Source organism: Enhydra lutris, unplaced genomic scaffold, assembly GCF_002288905.1.
Source record: "Enhydra lutris kenyoni isolate GAN:26980312 unplaced genomic scaffold, ASM228890v2 scaffoldscaffold39, whole genome shotgun sequence".
In the NCBI taxonomy this organism is placed as follows: Eukaryota; Metazoa; Chordata; class Mammalia; order Carnivora; family Mustelidae; genus Enhydra; species Enhydra lutris.
Genome location: NW_019154123.1, coordinates 9,587,356 through 9,590,792, shown reverse-complemented (window position 1 = coordinate 9,590,792; position 3,437 = coordinate 9,587,356).

The window sequence follows — 3,437 nt, the reverse complement described above, 5'->3', positions numbered from 1 at the left end:
AGGTGAATCAAAGTGAGAAGTAGCAAAACTGGGGAGTATGCCCCACTACATGCATCTGGGGTGTCTGCTGCTCTGGGGAGACTGGAGTTGGGTTACCGGGGTTTGTGTAAATGAGTGTCCACATTGGGGTTCAATACCCTTCTTCTATGGTCTTCCTTCCATGTTTCACCTTTCCCTCTTCTTTTCTTATCAACATAAGGTGATTTTTATTGACTATCTGCTAAATGCCAGGTACATTGGCATGTACTCTCTTTTAATATCCTTAACAAGTCCATAATATATCCTTTATCATCCTTTTATCATAATTTTTTATCATAATTATCATAATTTTATCATAATTTTATCATAATTAAGAAAGCAGAGGGTCGTGTGGGTGGCTCAGTGGGTTAAGCCTCTGCCTTCGGCTCAGGTCATGATCTCAGGGTCCTGGGATCGAGCCCCGCATCAGGTTCTCTGCTCAGCGGGGAGCCTGCTTCCCTCTCTCTCTCTGTCTGCCTCTCTGTCTATTTGTGATGTCTCTCTCTGTGTCTAATAAATAAATAAAATCTTAAAATAAAAAAAATAAAAATAAATAAATAAGAAAGCAGAGGCTAAGAAACTATGCAGTTTTCCACCACAAATAGGAAGCACAGTCCTTCCTCTCATATTCCAGAGGCTACATTCGGCACAGCTTCACAGTGCTATTGATCTCCCTCAGACCCTCCTGGACATTTATAAAAACATACTTAACCCTGTTCTGAACTTGAACTTGAAAACCAAATCTTATTAATAAACACATACATTGTGCTTTCCCTTAAAAGTGTAAGTGTTTTTATTTTAGTCTCCTGATAAATCTGTTACATTGTCAGAGCTTATGATGTTAGGCTTATTTTATTGATGAGGATATGGAGGCAAGGTTGAACAAGGAGTCTAAACCAGAAAGACACAAAAATAGATAATATTTAATGGAAACTTACAGGGTAACAAGCACCACACTCAGAGTTTTATAGCATATCAATTCATTTTGTCCTGACAATAATCCTATCAGGACGTCACTGCTGTTATCTTCGTTTTACAGCTGAGAAAATGGAAGATAAAAGTAGTTAAGTAATACATGCAAAGCCACAGTCCTAGTAAGTGGCTGAACTAGGGTTTAAACATAATTACATCAGTTCCAAAAATCCTTGCTCTTAGCTCTACTTCATATACGTTTTATGCTTGTCTATTACCTGTGTGCCTCTTTGGGTTATAAGGCGTTCCAAGACAGCCAGTCTTTTGGTCAATTTCTATTCCCCACACAGCAACCAAGGCAGAGCCTGACACGGATGGTTACTGCAAAATTGTGACTGAAAGAACCTACAACCTCAACAATGACCATTGTCTTCAGGGGAATTAATAAAAGACTGGTCATTATAAGGCTTCACGTGACATGTTTAGAACTCAAAGCAAATAACTGAAATGACATTAAATCAGCTGCTCCAAAAGATGTCTTCTTGTACTTCCAGATCTCCCATCAACTGTGCAGCAAAGGTGAGACGTAAACGGGATTTGACAGGGTACAGCATCTGTGTTCCAATTTGGAACCCAGAGATGGGCAGGATCCCCACTCAGCACATTCCATACAATCTTCCTAATCATTATTAACTTAAACTAGCTTCTTTGAAGGATCTTGTGAGAATTTGTATAGCTCAGAGTATCAGTGATCCAGCAAATCAATAACCTAAGTACTTACTTAGCATCACCATGCTTATTTTCCAAGAAATGGAAGTCAGAGGAAATGGCATTTTTTCTTAGGCTCAAGATCTTTGACTTGCCCTAATCAATAGTTAAGATTCTGCTAGTGTTAAAAAGAACAGAAATACACACAAAAATTTTAGTCCTAGGCGCCTGGGTGGCTCAGTGGGTTAAGCCGTTGCCTTCGGCTCAGGTCATGCTCTCAGGGTCCTGGGATCGAGTCCCGCATCAGGCTCTCTGCTCAGCAGGGAGCCTGCTTCCCTCTCTCTCTCTCTCTCTCTGCCTGCCTCTCTGCCTACTTGTGATCTCTCTCTGTCAAATAAATAAATAAAATCTTAAAAAAAAAGAAAAAGAAATACATTAAAAAAAAAAATTTTAGTCCTCTACCCAAACCAAAACAGCAAGGCATTCACACATAAGCATTCAAGATAGGCAGAAACCTTTCTCCTTCGTGTCTCATTAAAGCAGGTACAAGTTAAATGTGACACTTGTCCCCCTTGAACTATTCTGAGTTAAGCTTGATTTTTTTTTTAATTGAGGCACCCATGTCCTTATATTTGCTACTGGAACTTTCCTTTAGAATCAAGCCCTTATAATATATAAAGCTTGAGACGTAACCAAAAATGTCTCTGCTCTTCTTTCCTTCCTTCTTCCCATTCTTCACTGTTGCCTCTCTTCCCTCAATCCATCCCTATACTCTAAGTGGAAATATCAACACAAGAAAGTTGGCCTGAATGGGAGGTAAAATATTTCCATCATCTGCTAGAGACCTCTGCCAAATGTCAAGGTTATTGACCCATGTGGAGTGTAAATATACTTCAGAAAGCACATGTCAATGGACCTCAGTTTACATTATTCACATGGGATTGCTCACAAGTAGGCTTCTCAAAGACAGGGCCATTGCCTGAGGCCACAGTAAGAGCAAAGCCTCCGTGTGGTTGCTGTTTTATGTCCCTAATTCCTAACAGTTGACGTGATTCCTTTACTGAAAAAATAAATGGTTAAATTCTTCATTTACAGAAAGGAAATTTGACAGAGTAAAGGGGACTTCAGATTTTTCCTAAGAAGTCATCTGCATCAGTTTTCAGTAATCACGATTGGATCCCATCTTTGCTATAGCAGTTTGTAGATAGCTAAGTGTGGTATGCAGCTGCTGACATGTCTTTCAGAGCTCCCTCTTTCCTACTGTCATGCCTTTGTGTGATTCCCCTCCCTGTGAGTATGGGCTGGACCTACTGACTTTCTTCTAACAAACAGTATATGGTAAAAATAATATGCTATCCCTTCCATTTTTAGGTAACAAAAGGCTGTGACTTCTCTCTTGCTGGTATTTTCTCTCTTGGGTTCTTCTCACTTAATTACTGTGATGGAAAGTATCTCAAGGCCAGGAGCTGAGGGTAGCTCCCGGCCAGCACCCAGCAAGGAACTGAGGCCTTTAGCCCAATAGCCCACAGAGAACTGAATCTCACCACCAACAACAGAGGGAACTTGAAGCTGATCCTGCCCCAGTTGAACCCCCGTCTGGGCCTTGCAATTTCTGCCTATACTCGATTGCAGCCTTACAAGAGACTCTGCAGAGAGGATCCTACAAATCCATGCTCAGATTCCTGACTCGAGCAATTATGATAAAAACAAGGGTGCATTGTTTTATGCCAATAAATTTGGAGATAATTTGCTATCCAGCAATAGATAACTATATGGTAAGAATTGGGGAGTATGCCATT